The 18,117-nt window shown below is 37.4% G+C and overlaps 1 protein-coding gene across 11 annotated transcripts in view; it reads right to left on the bottom strand.

The window, feature by feature from the left end:
* The window catches only part of MECOM (MDS1 and EVI1 complex locus), a 532,746-nt gene that overhangs the window by 218,578 nt on the left and 296,051 nt on the right, over positions 1-18,117 (bottom strand). Inside the window, exon 1 of one of the 11 annotated variants that reach the window (XM_079155759.1) lies at positions 1,679-9,196. The exons of the other annotated variants lie outside the window; for them this stretch is intronic. The gene's annotated coding sequence lies outside the window, so the exon portion shown is untranslated. Of the gene's footprint in view, positions 1-1,678; positions 9,197-18,117 lie in introns of those variants that run through there. 11 annotated transcript variants of the gene reach the window in all.

Below are 18,117 nucleotides of genomic sequence, written 5' to 3'. Positions count from 1 at the left end.
AATAAAGTCCCTTCTTTGAGAAGTGAAGGATCATATGTTTAATTCTTTCTAGAAGTGTACTATCCTAAAAAAAAAAAATTTTTTTTTAAAAACATTAATGCCAATGAACACCTACTAGAAATAAATGATAACAGATTCATTGGTCAAGAAGTTCATGCAAGGGTAGAGTGTTTGTAGAGGGAAAATATGGTTCTCAAGTGAAAACATACAATATCCTAGGTCTAACCAGTTGGACCCAAGTACATGCAGAGTCATCATACAAATTCACACATATTCTTCACAACTGTAACTAAGACAGAAAAAGCAACCATTCCTAGGATCCATCTTGACCCCAGAAACAACTAGCTTGAGGAGATCAGAAAACAGCTATCAGTAAAGGGCCACCTTCTCCTTGAACCCCACCCCCAGTATTGTCTGCTTGCTACTAGAGACTTTATTTGGGAGTCCCATTTGACCAAAAAACATGAAGTCATTAGAAATCCATTTGTGAGTGGTGGATTTCCTTGGTCACACCACCATTGGATCTGTCTTTCTAAACCCTGAAAGCACACAGGCATTTGGAATGCCTAGAAATTAGGGAAGACAGAGACAGACAGATATACACACAGAGCAGAAAAAAAACTTACGTAAAACAACCGTGTATCAAGATCTCAATACCAAACTCAGAAATTAATTTACGGGAAGAGTGATATCTTCCAGTCAAAACCATGTAACTATTTACCAAATGTGACCACAGCCCCTCTGCCCAGGAGGCCACCACCGGACCTGAGCATTGCCTCTGCAGCCTCCCTCCAAACAATGCATCCTTGTTCCACAGCCTCCCAGCTGTGACAGGCATGATAAAAATGGAGATTGTTTTCATACTCTATGTGCTGCTTCTACACTGACAGCAGCATGGTCATTCGCCAAATAATCAGAGTATGTTGGCATTTTTATAAATAAAGTGCTTGGGTTTGACAGTAATCTGTGCAAGAAGGACTTGGAGGATGGACAAAAAATGTCTTCTTTCCCATGCATAGGAAAAGAGCTTCCTTGGCTGTTTTTCAGCACACTGAAATTTCTTTTGACCAAAAGGCAGTTAGAAGCACAGCAATGACATCAGCCCAGCCCAAGCTCTGCTCTCCCCGAAAGGACACAGGGAAGTATTTCTTTCCTCCATGGCTTGCAGGAATGTGTTCCTGGGGCTCCCTGAGCTATACAAGCAGGATTTTATTTCAGTAGCATAGAGGAATGGGGGTGGAGAGGAGGGAGTGAGGGATCTACCACTCAGAGAACCCTGCAGTTCTCTGCTCACAAGGATTGCTTCGTTTCCTTCTCACCACAACCCTCAGAGGTGGGCATCATCGTTCCCAATTTGCCCATGAGGAATCCAAGCACATTCTGGTGTGGTGACAAAGGCCATGACCACAGCAGTCCACCCCAGAAGTAGCCAGAAGTGTAGGGGTGGTCAAAGTTTAAGAAAGGGAGATGCACATTTCTCCTTTAAGAAAATCACCTCTGAGGCTGGGGGATTTTAAACACAAATGCTCTGCTACATACATTTACATCTGTTTTGTCAAAAAGGTATTTTTACGGGGTTTGAAGTATTTGTATAGACAACATCTCTCAAAAGTTCATTTAGGAAACCATCTGTGTAGGAAGTATATTTAATTACCATTTGACAAATGAGAAAACTGACCTTCTGAGAGTTTAGGCAATGTGCCAAAGTCCCAGCTAGGGAGCAGAAGAAAGGGGCTCAATGCAGATTCTTGATCCTTCTTCCTCTGCTGCAGTGTCTTCCACGTCATGATGATTCTCTCATAGTCCTGAGCATGCTAAAAACTCAGAACCAAAACTTTCCAACTAGGAGTGCAGCAAGAGACCAAGGCTTGTTCCATCAATGCAGTTTGCCAGGAAGAACTTGTTCTGACAACTAGAGGATTCAACTCTGGGGACTTTTGACTGAGGGTATTTCCACAGTCTCTCTCTGCCACTCCCCTCCCTTCTCTGCCAACTCCCTCATCCCAGCAAAATCAAGTCACACTTGGTACAGATCAAAGCTGCCTTGCAGACTGTGGGTCCCACAGTAACAGCTCTTCACACTACACACAGCTCGAATTTTCCAGGGAGCAGAGCACTCAATCCAGAATGATCGATACCAGAGCATAGAGTCTAACCTAGTATGGCTTTGAGAACTCCCATATGAACAGCAAAAAGTCTTCACTGAGTGTCTGGGTGGGGAGGTACACACAAGTACCCCAAGGTGGACAGTGAGACAGTAGACCACTCACAACATGGGAGCACAGCTGAGGGTCCAGCTGTGAGACGTTTAGGCAGTTGCTAGAATGTATTTCTAGCAGCCACTGATATCTGGATGAGATGATCATTGGGCTAGCAGGGTACTGTCCTGCTAGCCACATTCCAAATGAATATTTAGAAACTTTGCTTTCTGCCAGAGAATTCAGAAATACCAAATAAGGGCCATGACATAAGAATTAAAAAATAAAATCTATTTCTCACCACCACTTTTAAGGCACATTTAATTGTCCAGTTCATCTCTTTTCTAAAGGGTAAATTTAGCTCTGTTGGAGAATTCAGGATAAACGCATCTGAGGGGCATGTGAAGACGTTCAATTTTACAGCATGCTAACACCAACAAACCTTGATTCTGAACTTAGACACTGTTGAAGAAATTGGAAAAATGAGTCAATACTAACTTGGTGTTTGATCCTTCAAGAACACTGAACGCACTGTATCAACTAACATATACAATCTTCTGACGTCTGAGTGGTCTTTATTTCCTTCCTAGAAGTTGGCTGGCAAAGTCTGCTGCTCCTTTTAGCTTCCCTTTAATAAAGGAAGTAAAAAAACTTTGAATGTTATTTATGATTGGTCCTGGGGGTGATAGTTGCCAGATGTGAGATAATTCACGTAAACTATGAAAAGATAAAGATCCCCAAAGATTACTGATTTCTACAAGCAGAACTAGAAAACAAGGGTCAGAACAAACATGGCACCTTCCAAAATGTATAACAGTGAGTCCAAAAATCCTATGTGCTGGGGCTGGTTTAGAAGCCAGCAAGAGGCAAAGGCATTAGGGACCAATAAGGACCACACCAAAAGAGTGTGGCAGTAGAGTTGGAGGGATTGTTTTGCTTTGGTAAGAGACTGAGGAGGCCTCACAATGGAAGTAACACTTCTCCTAGGCTTTGAAGGATGTATAAGATTTTGTTGAAGATCTGTGGTGGTGAGGGGAGAAGAGCCATCCCAGCAGAGAACTAAAATATAGGAAAAACATCAGAAGGGAAAAAATGGACACTCTTGAGCATATGGGGTGATATTCTATTCGGAGGGGAAAAAAAAGATTATGCCATCTGAACCTTTACAGCATGTTATTTTGAAAAAGTATATTAATTTCAGATGTAAAAACATTTTCCTTGTGTACAAGTAAATATTGTAATTGAAGTGACAGAGTAGACATGTAGAATTTATTATCTGAAAGAAAATCTAATCAATAGGTATTTCATTTCGAAAAGTTAATGAAATATTATGGAGAGAGTGGCCTTTTAAGCTTTGATTTTTAGATTCAGAGAAAGAGCTTAATTTCCAGTGACAAGGTCAGTACTAGTTGAATGCTCTCCTTTTGCTTCCCACAGAAAGGACCGCTCTTTCGTGCTTGGATTATTTATTAAAATCAGGCTTCAATAATCAGAGTCTACTTAAACTTTTTTTTGTAGATCAGCAAGTTAAAAAATCATATCACCTTTTTTTATTTCTACTAGCTTTAAAGGGTTGTTAAAGTGCTTATGTGAAATTAAACATTAATTTCATGAACATGTTTGGGTGCATAAAAAAAAATCCTCTCTTTTCAGTTCATGTTAATTAATATTCAGTGCAATAAGTACACGGGTATTTAATACTATTATCATCAGGGAAGGGCAGAGGGTTCAAGTCATTGCAAAGGACAATGTGGGTATATTTTATCTCCTGCTAATTAGTAAAATTAGATGAACTTCTGGAAGATTATTTGAAAGCAAAGGTTTGCCAAGCCTATTTTCAATAAGCAGTTTTTATGCTCCCAATAGCCTAAGACTCAACTCCTAGATGACAAAAATAAATCTTTTGGTACATCCATCATGGTTAAAGCAAGCTACTTCCAAGGTCAACTATAGGGTCAGATACAAAAGGATTGCCACGTAGTCACATATGCAAAATCAGAGACATAGGCTCATCTGAAACAAACACTGTGCCTTGCAAAGGAAAATTCATTTATTTGTTCACATTTATGGTAACCCTAAATAGAGCTTGATTTGGGGACACAATTAAAATTTATATTTTTACCAAATAGATACCTTCACATGGAACTAAAAAGTGTAAAAACCCTGACTCTTCTTTTTGCCAAGATCAGGTCAGTGAGAAGACTATATATCTTAGGTGGTGTATGTAAAGTGATAGACATTACATGACACTCTGTCATGATGGAGACAGTCCCTCTTTCAAAAGGATGTCTTTGTTAAGTCCATGTGTCCTCATAACTGCCTTTGAGAAGTAGACACACGCTGATCCTATAACACTCTGCACCTTCTTTGAAGCCCTTAAAGACCTCACTTCAAAAACATGTCCTCTTTTAATTATATCATCCTGGTACATGAGAGATAAGGTGATTTCTCTACTTCCTGGATCAAAAGGAACAGCAGGATTAGACAGAAACAGCACATCAACTATCATTTTGACGGTCTCAAGATTACAACATTTGAACATTTTATGTCCACGCCACAATCCTCCTTTCAGTGTCTAGGAGGAAGTTTCTGCACTTTGTTTGACCCGACTGAACTTTGTCACACTGCCTTCTCACCACCCCTGCTGCAGGAAGCCACTAAATCTTACCAACTATCTCTTTGTTGTCTCTCGTACATTCCCAGCCCCTCCTTCCAATCTTACCAAGCCAGTTAAGTTGCACTTTTCACCTTCTCTGTTGACATACAATGAAGTAACTGCATTTATTTGAATATTGACTGCACATTTTGTCAACATCTCAAATTTTATAAGTCAACTAGATCGTGTTTCAAGGCAACGTCCTAAAATTTCATAGCTCATCTCTCTTGGCTTGCTCAGAGCAAAGTCATGAAATGAAAAAGCCCAGAACCCTAGAGAAAGTTTGTTTAGTCTTGTCATCATATAACTGAACTAAATTATTCAGCACCATATAAGTGTTTTAAAACATTCTGTTATGGAAAAGGAAGCTATTAGTTTGTTAAAATATACTTAAATTTGATAGGCATTTTTAACCAATGTCTATGAAAGTAGAATGTGTTGGAATGAAAATTATTCAACATGAGTTCAATGTTGTAGAGACAGAAGATGAGCAGCTATGAGGAGGGGGCCACCTGCTAAATGAAAATGTCTGGGCTATGAAGTCTAGCTTGTTCCATCATGGGAGAAAACAGGCCCATTCTGTTCTGCACCCACAAGGTATAGAGGACTGTTGTACCTGATGCTTGGGGCCATGATCACCTGAGTTTTTAAAATATTTTCTGAAGTATATTGTCTAACCTAGTTAATATAAAATGCTGGACTTGAGGCCATCTATGTCAAAGAATCTGACTTTAAAACCAGACCCCTTACTGTTTGAAACATTGTACTGAATCTACTGGAAGATATTGTTAATTCCTGAACTAACAGCCCAAGGTTTACAAGAATCTCCTGTTGACTTTTCCCACTCCCAGGTGAAAAGATGTCACTTGCATCAATATGGAAACATATTGATTAAGTTATCTTTTTTAAAAAATCTGACATTTAACTTTGCTTAACTTTGAGAAATCTAAATATTTTTAAAATTGGACTTTCATGTTATGAAAGTTGATTTTGTAAATAAAGACAATATTACCTGCTAATGATTCCAAAAACACTTAGTCAATCTGTTAGCCAGACCATAAATTATGCCATGTACTGTATTTAGTTGTTGAGTTGAAGAAAGATAAGAATTTTCCTATGATACATCAAGTTTGGAAGCTAATTCAATCTACTGAATGGAACAAACAGGTCCGGACCTGATAAGAAGTTAAGTCATACAGACTAAAAACTGTGCATACAAGTTAAACCTAAGGAGCAAACAAAGCATCTGCCTACACAGACATATAGAACCTGGGGTCAGAGCACCTACCACAAATCAGATGACTTAAGGGCCAGGGAGATTAGGAGATGACTAAGGCTGATTTTGTGAGGACAGTGAAAAGGTTAAAGGCTCCATAAACTGCTTCTGACTATTGCTTGGCCCCAGGATGGGCCCAATGTAGCTAACATCTTTAATACTTCAAGCTTAGCCAGAATCCAAATTGGTTATGTGAAATATTCCAGCTATTAAACATTGGCCATGAAACTCAAAACTTTTGAGACACACTGAAACACTTTCATAACTTCTTGATTGTCACTTCTGATCAAAGTTTCAGTGGGACATTATGTAGACTTTAGGCACAAATAGGATTGCAAATGATAAATGATGGCCTTCAGAAAATAACCCGAAGAAAAAACTACTCTTAAAAGTAAGAATTGCTTAAGCTGGTAAATTTGGAAACACCTATATCAGAACTTCCATCCCTATCCTCATTCCAAAATATCAGCAGGCATCCACCAAGCGCCATGTGCCAAGATCCAGAGGCAGAGTGAAGAGGATGAAAGGCTCTGTCCTGACCCTCATGCGATTTCAGTTCAATGGATGTACCCGGTTGTAATCCTGGCATTCACCAGGTGATTTCCTAGGACTCCTGGACTACAGGATTCAAAGGAAATCCCTCCCTCCCTTTCTTTCTTTCTTCTATGCCTACTTGCAGTTTACACTCATTACAGCTTCATAGCCAGAGTGGTAAGAAAACCGCCTTGTCCCCTTAGGAAGAACTCTGGCAGGGTTCTGGTGCAGATTTAATGTGACATGCAGGAATGTGTAATTCTACCAGTGAGCTCATTTGAGTGTTCCTCCATGTTGCACAGTCTGCTGTGCTAATATCCTTTTTTCTGCCTTTTGTTTTATGAAGGACAGAAATGAGCCCAAAAATTTTAATGACATTTTTGAGATTAGGCCAATCATGTTCTAATTATGTGAAATTAAAATCTATGAAATGTAAAAAGAAATGGTTGTTTGGGATTTCAGGAAAAGGTGAATACTTATGCTGGGCATGGTGGTGCACATCTATAATCCCAGCTACTCATAAGGTTGAGATAGGAGGACGGCAAGTTGGAGGCCAGCCTCAGCAACTCATTGAGACCCTGTCTCAAAATAAGATAAAAATGTCTGTGTCTGTAGCTCAGTGATAGAACAATCACTTAACTTGTCCTTTCCCACTGTTTTTCTGTCAGTTACCCAAATATGATAACTGGAGTTGTAGTGGCTCCATTGTGATCCTAAGAAAACTTTTTAGGAAGGAAGATACCAACCAAGAATAATGAGGCAAAAAGACTAAAAGAACTTGGATCATTCATGTCTTCATGAGGTCACCACACCAGTCCTGGAGACCGACTACCTCCCCAGGGAAGCTGTAAGTATTTATCAATTTAGGCAAATATGCCTAATAGGTCATTTATTGATGTTACATCGCATTGCACAGTATGTTCAATGTCATTATGATATGTCCAATTAGCAACATATAGTTCAGAGTTTTGTACACAATTGCAACACACAGATTTTAACAGTATTTCCATCAACCTTTGTACATGTATGGGTGACAGATTGTCTTAGATGATTTCTAACTGAAATATTATTTGTCTAAAAAAACTATTCCTTTAAGAAGTTCTAAAGTAATCATGAGTTTCAACCCATAAAACATAATAGTATTTATGCTTCAATAATTTGATTACCTTATAGGCTTCATGTTATGTGTGAGAAGTAAAATAAACAATAGAGAAAAAAAAAAAAAAAAGACCCTCCTAATGTATTCTAAATGCAATCCAGAACGTATGCAGTATCAATTAACCAAGGGGACATCTCAAAATATGTGAAATATTCTTATCTTAAAAAACATTTGGAGAGTGTGGGCAAGCATTTATTTATCTATGTGTAGGAATAAATCATTTGTACTTCCTTTTCTAGAATGCCAAGAGACTACCTAAATTCTGGGAAACCATTGGCATTCCACTGAATCAAGTCATCTAAACATGTGTGTTCATTCATTTCTCTCTCTCTCTCTCTCTCTCTCTCTCTCTCTTCAGATTATATTTGGCCTCACGAGCAAGTTCTTATCCATAGTGAGGGTCAATTTTGTAACCTATTCTGCTCCAGTGTTCTCTTATAAATAAGTTGGTAATTATTGCAATATTTTTAAAGAGAAAAATAATTTAATTATTTTGAATTAAAATTTATAAAGTTCTGGATGCAGGAAAAAAAAATGCTACTACCCATTCATCCTATGACTATTGTAATTAAGTACTATACGATAGATGATGAGTATTTTAAAGTTAAGTAAGAAAATGTGTCTGCCCACAAAAATCAACCGAGGTCAATGATAAGCAAAAATTTATCATATAGCATGGCAAATGCCAAAACAAAAGTGTTCCCAAAGTTTTCTATGACCCAGAAGAAGAAATATCTAAATCTATCTTGGGCATCAGGAAAACAATTTAAAGAGAAGATGGGTAGGTGAAATTTTTTTAAATATATATATTTTTAGTTATAGGTGGACACAATACCTTTATTTATTTTTAAGTGCAATTGGGAATTAATTGGACAAAGAAAAGTGAAAGGCATTGCAAGTGGAGAAAGGGGTCTGCTTGGAGCTCATTTACCTATTTAAAAACAACACGACAAATGACACCTGCTTAAACCTGTGACTTAGTTCCACAGCAGAATTCCTAGAAAATACATATGCTGAGCATGGTGGTGCACACCTGTAATCCCAGCTACTCAGAAGGTTGAGATAGAAGGATGGCAAGTTGGAGGCCAGCCTCAGTAACTCAGTGAGACCCTGTCTCAAAATAAGATAAAAATGTCTGTGTCTGTAGCTCAGTGATAGAACAATCGCTTAACTTGTGTAAGACACTGGGCTCATGCCACAGTACTGAAAAGAGAGAGAGAGAGAGAGAGAGAGAGAGAAAGAGAGAGAAAATATACCATTAAATATTGTCATAAGTCTGGGTCTAAAAGTCTACAGAACAAATAGAATAAATAGCAATCTTTGTGTGTGTGTGTGTGTGTGTGTGTGTGTGTGTGTGTGTGTGTGTGTGTGCATGATGTGCCCGGGAGTGAACCCTGGGGCATTTAACCACTGAGCTTCATCCCCAGCCTTTTATTTTATTTTATTTTATTTTGAGACAAGATCTCGCTGCTAAGTTGCTTAGGACCTCATTAAGTTGCTGAGGGAGGCTATGAACTCGAAATCCTCCTGCCTCAGCCTCGCAACTACTAGGATTATAGGTATGCTCCCTCCGGCCCAACAGTAAATAACAATCGTAACAAACTGATGATAGTTTACACCCATGACCCTTCCAATATTCCATGGAAATACATATGGACATCAAAAATGGTTAAGCAAAAAAATAATTTTTTGTTCATAGTTTTAGAAATTTTAGGTCAAAATACATTTTTCCTCTCGATTGAGTTTTTTTAAGATAATAAAATAAATGTAATCCATAGAAAATTTTCATGTTATCAAAATAAGTTACATTTCTATTAAGTAATATCATCCATTGTCAGTAACATTTTGCTGAACTTGGGTAATAAAACTTTTGCTACATCCTCCTACTTAGATGAATAGACCCTAAGTTTATATAAATAAATACACTGTCCACCTACATACATAATTATTAGAGCTATAATTGACAACTGTGGTGTTTGAGTGCCTAAATATTGGTAGCTAAGGTGTAGGTAAATTTTAGATAATGATATCAATTATGATGCCACCACCAATATCATTATTCATACCTCTAATCATATTTCCAATGATAATAAAACTACCCTACCATCTTTATCATTCTTCATGCTTACTAAGTTCAGGCATTATGCAAACATCTTCATACCATTTAATTCATATACTGCTATCACCAAGATGCAGATATGAATACCATTTTGCAAATAAGGAAGCTTAAAGCTTATCAAGATTAAGCAAATTGTTATTTTCCATGCAGTTAATAGGGAAGGCAATCTAAACAGTGTGAAACAAACTCCAAATTTACCACTGATGAGTGTATGGGTTTAGTCTTCTCTGAACAAAGGTTTCCTCATCTAAAATTTGGGTGCACCCATCATGCCTATCTAATAGAGTGGCTTTGACTATGCAATTTAATATCATAAAGATAGTTATAAAATGTGCACAACCATAAAAGTATTAATTATGCCCATGAAAAGGTGATAAAGGGATTTATGTGATAAAAACTTAAAAACAACACACCTACAAAAACAGCTTATGGCAAATGATAATAGAAGGCAGAAATAGTTTACTGCGGGTGTTTCTTGCAGTTTCCCAAGTGTCATAACACACTGGAAGACTTTAGAAATCTTAGACACATCATTTATCTTACGTTCCACTAAAGATTGATCTGAAAATACATAGGATGGACCACATAAATTGACCCCACTATAAAAATTCAAAGGGCTTGCCAGATTCATCTCTTTTTTTATTTTAATCTTTTAAAAGCATGTTTAGATTATATTCATTTGATTTTAGTGAAGCTTTTCTCTAAAATAAATTGCCTATACATGCACACACTAACACATGTGGAATTCCTTTTCTGTAATCCTCAAAGAGGCTTTTGATTCTTCTTCTGATTCACCAAGAAAGAGTCAGTGAGCAAGTGAGATGCGTACTGGGATTTGGATGGCTCCGGAGTCACAGCATACGTTTACATAGAAACCAGATGGTTGTGGAAATTTTTCTCCTTTTTTTTCTTTTATAAAAAAATGAATGGATTATTGAGGTGTTTCTACAGAGTCTTATCCTCAAATGGATAAAAAGTGCAAATCAAAGGAGAACTAAAGGGAAATGGCATTTAAAATAATCAAGCAGCCCATCACAGCTCAATCACACATCCCACAGGGCCAAGTCCTTAGAAAGGAATATCGCCAGGACCCAGGATGCTGCATGGAAGGTCTGGGGCTTCCATTATTCATGGAAAAGGGAGGACATAGGAAAGGAGAAATCTTTTAGTCAAGAAAGTTGAAGGTCTTTAGAGGACTTACTTTTTTTTTCCCCCTCCCTGGAAAACCAACCACAGTTTATAAGATGGGATGTTCAAGGGACTTCACTTTTTAATCTTACAATATTAATCCCCTGAAGCTTTGAACTGACAGGCAGGCCAATGTAAATGAGCCAGAACAAGAATCAGAGCCAGAATTTTTGTTGTACCATGACAATTTTAAAAAATGTGTTATTAGTGCTCAGTGATTAATGAGCATGCAGGAGAAGGGATGTAACAAGTAGAAGATTGTCCTGGTATGTACAAGGTTTATACAATATCAGTGCAAAATAGAATCGATTTTCCTACATGCTTACACATATACATATTGTACAGGCGTATCCATACCATATGGGATATTTTATGTAATTTTTATTTACCTTTAGCATTTAAAAAATGTTTAAAATATTTGTTAATAGATACCAGATACCTGTGAAATGATACACACACACAATATTCTCCATTTACTAAATAATATATTTATTAATTATCTACTATGTATTCCTATTTTGTCTTAAATAATTCAGATTCAGTACCTACTGGTAAGTTAATTTCATCGACAAAACAAATTAACCAGATCTGTAGTAACCCAGGAATGCAATCACAGAGGATAAATTTAGTTAAAAATGCTGTTAAAATTCAAACAACTAGGAAAGGAAAATAAAAGCATGGCATTAAAGGAAAAGAACATCTTTTTTAACAAAAGAGAGTATTCTGGGAAAATATGATGCTCTAACATCATTTTATGAAATTTAAATTAATAACATCCTCTCCTTTATGTCTGACCACCAAAAATGCTCAGAAGAATATAAAGGCCTGCCCACAAATTGTACATGTTTATGAAGCAGAAATCTAATGTCAAGTGTTCATCAGGCTCCGCTGAAGCAGAGGAGAAGGAAGCCCAGAGAAAGTTAGGGGAACGGGGAGCGGGATGGAGAAACAAGAGACACAGGGGCAATCCATCAACCACATCCACTGTTCCACGTCAAAGTCACAAACAGCTGTGACATGCCAAGGAACAAGAACAAGAAAAACAGCCACCATATTTTAGGAATTGAATAAAGTATAGTAAATAAAAGGATAGTGACATGACAATTACCCACAACAGACATTAGGAGACAGGGTAATTTTCATTTGATCAGTTATTTGTTTGTTGACACCCCTCCCCTAACTTGGCCTCTTCTTATTTTAAAGACTACATCCCAAAATAAACAGTTACCCAGCACTACCACCCCCCCCTCCAGTGAAAAGCAATGTAGTAATTGAAAAAAAACTCAGAGAGAGGATTATTTTCCCACACTACAGATAGATACAAAACTTTTCGTAACTTTGGTTTTTATGATAACTTGTTTTAGAAACAAAGTTACAGGTAAAGAGAAAAATCAGAGTAAAATAATCAAATAAGCAAGCAAATCATCTTTGTGCTGCTTAAGAAAAGGGAGTTCTACTAAACAATCATGGTTCCCACTCCTTTTCTTTTCACTAATTTACTGGGTGTTTTTCTTTCCTCCCTCCTTCCTTTCCTCTTTCCTTCCTTCCTTTTTTTCTTTCTTCCTTCTTGTCTTTCTGTCCTAAGGGCAGAACTGGACCTGGTGGCCTATTCCTGTAACCCCAGCTACTTGGGAGGCTAAGGCAGGAGGACTGCAAGTTGAGGCCAACCTTGGTAATTTAGAGAGACACCATCTCAAAATAAAAGGATCTGGGGATGTGGCTCAGTAGTAGAGCTCCCCTCCCTCCCCTGGGTTCAACCCTCAGTACCACAAAATAAAACGAACAAAACAAATAAACTAAAACATACCCAAGGGCCAATCCGGTCAGTCAATACCAATTTTATTTATGCTTTTCGAGGCATCTCTCTCAACCTCACTTCTGAGCTATTTTCTTTCCTTTAATAACACTTGAAAAATGCTTTTAGGAAAGAATGTTCGAAAATTTTGCTTTCTCCAATAGGGTTAAATCTGTAAAGAATTGTCGTATTTGCTTTTATTTAACCCTGGATCATCCAGTAAATTTATATAACTATTTTTAGTTATTCATTTGAATTTTCTTCTTTTAAACATTAGTATAGTGGCTCTGGGCATCAAAGATATTATTGTTGTGCTGTTCAAAGGAACATTGTACCTAAGGCGACAACACAATAGAGAACTTTTTCTTTGGTGATGAACTCATTGGGCTAAAATTAACAGACAGATGCAACAACTGACAAACTTAGGTCATTTCAGCTATAAGTGTGGTTCTAAAGTTAGAATCAGGTAGGAAGCTTTACAAAGTACTGATACCTGGACTGCACCCCCAAAGATTCTAATTAAATTGTTCAGGGGGCCTTAGGGATCTGAGGTTTTAAACTCCTTGGGTGATTTCAGTATGTAGCCACAGATGGAGAGCTCCGGTTGATGGGAGCAGGCAAGTCAGTCCTTGCCAGACAGGAAGTATAGAAGCCGGTGAGTAGACTAATCCTATACAAGGAAGGACCAGGGAGGGACAATCCACTATTCCCCACTTGCCCAGTATTTTCAAAAATTGTTCTTGGAATTAGGGGAAATAAATGAGAAAATGGCAAATAAATAATCACCATATCCCCTTGGTCAGTGACTCTCTAAAGAGGGAGATGAAGGAGAAAATGAGCCATCCAATGGAGAATATGCAGTTCTTCCTACAAGGCAGAAAGGCACCATCTTTAGAATGTAATCACACAATTTCTAAATTCAGTTAGACTTCCTTCAACAGAGGTAACAGAGAGCTCAGAAAAGGGAAAACTGCTGTATAGGTTGAGTATTCCATATCTGAAATGCTTAGGACCAGAACTGTATCAGATTAAGACATTTTTGCATTTAGCTGAGCATCTCTAATCTGGAATTTTGAGATCTAAAATACTCTGAAATCAGAAATACTTTGAGCGTTTCAGAGTTCGGGGCATTTTGGATTTTTCAGATCAGGGATGTTCATCCTATATTACAATTCTAAAAGGGCCAGGGGTCTGTTCATCCCTATGCGTTTGGTGGGATCATTCTGTTTCCCACTATGAATGCTGAGTTCTGCTTACCACTGGATGGAACAAGGATGCCAAAATTGATCGTGAAACAGAACTACTCATATGCATCAAACACGCCATATAAGAACAAAAGAGAGAAATGGCCTCCAATGGAAGAAACTGTACTGGTAAGATGTTCAGAACTATTTGATGGGAGCTTAGCATTTGAGATGATGCAGACAGACTTCGTTCTGAATGGTTTTCTGTATCCCCTGTGCTACTTTTTCTTCAGTCCATGGTGATCTTCCCTGGCCCTTTACTTACAGCAGAAAATATCTCTGTTCCCTCTTCTGGCCCTGGCTGCTCCTTCAGTATGCCATAAATTGAAGTGAGCTCAGCATGGGCTTGAGGCTTGAGGAAGACTTTCTATAAAATGGACAAAGTTTGTCTCAATGAAAACAGAGGAGACATTTGAATATTCTATAAATATAGTCCTCAATATAAGTATTTAAATGTTTAATTAGGATTCACAGAGCAAAAAAAGATGAATTCAGAATCCCACAGATGGAATGACTTGAAATATTTGAAGTATCTTAGTTTTGTTATGAGGTGTTAAGATGTTTTCATTATTTATGTTTCTTTTATTTGTTCTAATCCAAGATGATATTAAGTGATTTGGAAAAAGAGGAGTTGAATAGTCAATATTATTGATATTTCATGTTTGCATTTGACCCATTTTTATTATCCTCACCCATTATATATGTGTATGATGAACTTACAAAAAATAAATTGATTTGCATTAAACTATGATTTCATATAAGCAATCTTTGATGATAAGAAAAAAATTAGTTCTGACATCCTTATATATTATTTATTACTTAATTTTAGAGAAATTGGGTAATGGTAGAATTTAAGCAAAATTTTTTGAAAAAAATTTTTTTGTTTTTTGCATTTGGTTTTGTGAGATTTCAGAATAACTTTCCTGAATTCATCTTTAGTGGCAATGTGTATAATGATCACTTTATATAAAATAGTAATTGTGACCCACCTGGCCTCTTCACCCTTTTCACATAAATGTTAAAATTCCAATGAAATCACATACTGTTCTATGTAAGTCACAGGAAGCCATCTTTTCAAAAAATATGACACAAAGTCTTGTAATAACATTTCCTGAGTACAATCTAGGGAGCTTTCAGAGGGACCAAATGAAGTCATAGAAGCAGAGCCTCCTATAAAAAGTGAGAAATATTAATAAATACAATACTTCTCTCTCATCAAATAAAAGCTCCCCACAAAGGACTGCCTCATGACCCAGAGAGAAAATATTTAATATCTTAAAGCAATTCAAAGAAAACATAAAAAGTTACACTACTTTTATACTGAGGGTAATGTTAGGCCTGGAGAAACTCAACATAACTCAGTGTTTAAAATAAAATATATGTTTAATAGGCATCAGTTGCTGACCATTTATCTTAACACTTTTAAAGATTCTCCATTAAAACACCATATTCATTCCTTAAAAGTTTTGTAACAGGTTTCTAGCTATTTCTGTTTATTGCTATACAGAAAAGAATGACTGAGCAGGTGATTTACATAAAGAGATGGTTACTAAATGAGAATGAACTTTGACTCATTTAAATTAACTACAATATTTATTATTGCAAGCTTGACAATGTTCTTGGAAATGTTTAAAGATGAACCTCTAGAATAAACAAACTTAATAAAACAGACTAAAAAGTAACACATGTCCTATTTAAGAAGTCCCTCCTTTCACTGGAAATCAGGAAGCCATACAAGATTTGATGTGCAGTGTCATGGTAAAATTTGATAGAAACCATCTCAGTAACTTGAGATAGTTTTATCTAGAGAAATTCAAGGCAAGATACTCTGAAAATGTCTCAAATGACTGTCCCAAAGAGAACAAAGTAGTTCAGTCTAGTTTATAAACTTTTGTAAAATAGGAAATGATTCTATCCTCGCCCATGATGGCTTCTCTGGACAAGATTTATCCACTGAGGAGGAGAACTACCTAGGTAGACCATGGTTTAATTTAGAAATTATTTTAGTCAGCCAATAAATTAAAATTCTACATCCAAAGGAAGAGTACAATGAGACACAGAATGCCACCATTGTTAATGCTTAATCTCTATAAATAATACATAAATTTTTTTAAGCAAGAAGGAAATGTGGTCAGATCTTGCCCATGTGGGACATTTCTCTACTTATACCTTAAAATGACTCAGTAATTCACAGAATGAGACCTCACATCCCCCATGGTCCAAAAGCATAATCTTGGAAGAGATTTCTTTTTATTGATTGATCTCTGCCCCCCCATACACACACACACACACACACACTTACTTTTGTCAGTGTCAAGAACACATTTGCTGATATTAATACCAACTCCCATCTTTTTAGCTCAAGATGTCATGATCATAATAAAAGAAATAATGGATGATCCTAATGCAAACACCTAGGGGGTGGTTGTCTGGGAGTTAGTTTCTGTTTGCTGCATACCAGTGTATGCCTTGTCTTATAACCAGGAATGTATGCTCTTCATCAACGAAGTCCCTGTCTTCAGAACGCTCTCCAGACTCTGAAGCTCTAGTCCAATAATGTGTACTCAGAAGGTGCCCAAGACGTGCTCTGGGAACTTGTAAGAGAGTATTGTTAAAACAGGACACTGCCCTTTGCTTGACCTCCAGCTTTTTACACAAATAGATGTGAAAAGATGTATCAGTGTGTCACAGTGTATTTTTCACATGGTGACTAATGCTCAATATAATCTATATTCAGCTATTACAGGAAAGTAAAGATAATATCGGCAACCAACCCTGCATGATAGCCTATCTGTCCTTTGTGACTATTTTCAATGCTGTTTACCAAAGGAAAACAGGTTTTCAAAAAACCCATTCTCTTTATTAAGAATGCAAGAGAATTCGTATATGCTGCGTATTCACAAAACACATATGTTTAAAACATAGCATTTATTTGGTAATGACATAATCAGAGGGTGTTTGCACTTAACCACACTGAACTACTCAAATGTCCACGATGTGCCTCTGACAATCCCTCAGGATCTGGGACCTTAAACAAGCTGTTCTGACTGCCAGGAACTTGGGCCTCCCCATTGTCTACCTCCCTTGAACTGCTACTCATTCTCCAGCCCCCCAGCTGAGATTCACTTCTCCGAGAAGTTTCCCTGGCTGCCTAATAAACAGAGCTGGGTCCCACAGCACCTCCTCCTTACAGAGGGTAACAATTATCACCCCATGTCGTAACTGCCTGTTAGCTCATAGGTCTGTTTGCCCTAGACTGTCGCTCTGGAGAGTTGGGCTGTGGCATGATCCCCACAGTCCCCAGTGCCTGTGATGACAGGAACCTCACAGATACCTAGTGCATTGAGATGTTATCAGATGGGGCTACAAGACAATTGGATCAATTTATGTTCAAGAAGCCTTTTTATAGATAATTTCTTTTGAAATTATTACAGATATTTAGGAGGGGTGTGTATGTGTGCATGCGTGTATGTGTGTGTGCATGTGTGCATGCATGCATGTGCACACACTCATGTGCACATGCTGGGAATTATGGGAGTTGCTAGAAAGCAAAGCAAAGGGACAGAGTATAGACCTGATCTTGGTCCTCCATGGAAGGCTGTTTATTCAGCTGTTATACTGCAGACTTGGAGAAATCCTGCCTCCTTCACTAGATAACAAACTCTCAGAAGGCAGAACATTTTCTCCCATTGTCTATATTGTTGTGGCAGATCTGGAGGAGGGAGGCACTAGGAAAAAAAGATAATAGGAGGGAAAAGTCTACATTTTCATGTTCTTGGAGTAGAAATTTGGAATCATATAGGAAGAAATTAGGACAAGAGTTTTATTTTTATGTCAGTCACTAATAATTTAGGCCATTTGTTCAATATGATTGCCAGAAAACAGCACATACAGTAGTTTCAATATTGAATAAGTTAACTAGGTGAGACCAATCAGATAATATATGTT

The sequence above is a fragment of the Sciurus vulgaris genome (genome assembly GCF_902686455.1).
Source record: "Sciurus vulgaris genome assembly, chromosome: 10".
In the NCBI taxonomy this organism is placed as follows: Eukaryota; Metazoa; Chordata; class Mammalia; order Rodentia; family Sciuridae; genus Sciurus; species Sciurus vulgaris.
The sequence above is the reverse complement of the archived record's forward strand: the minus strand, read 5'-3'. Positions and strand labels throughout refer to the sequence as shown.